Raw genomic sequence first — 275 nt, 5'->3', positions numbered from 1 at the left:
AGCATTCAGTGTTTGGGGCTTTGTTTAGTTGCGATAAAATTTGGGTGGTCCCAAATTACTGTGCTGGCACTGTAGCACACTGTAGCGTTTCGTTTGTATTTGTGAATTATTGTCCAAACATTGACTAAGTAGGCTTAAAAGATTCATCTCGCAAAGTACAACAAAACTGTACAGTTAGTTTTTAATTTTATCTACATTTAGTATTCTATGCATGTACCGCAAGTTTGATGTGATAGGGAATCTTCTTTTTGCATAGTGCTAAAGTTGGGAGTTGA

The sequence above is a fragment of the Setaria italica genome, chromosome V (assembly GCF_000263155.2).
Source record: "Setaria italica strain Yugu1 chromosome V, Setaria_italica_v2.0, whole genome shotgun sequence".
Taxonomy (NCBI): Eukaryota; Viridiplantae; Streptophyta; class Magnoliopsida; order Poales; family Poaceae; genus Setaria; species Setaria italica.
The sequence above is the reverse complement of the archived record's forward strand: the minus strand, read 5'-3'. Positions refer to the sequence as shown.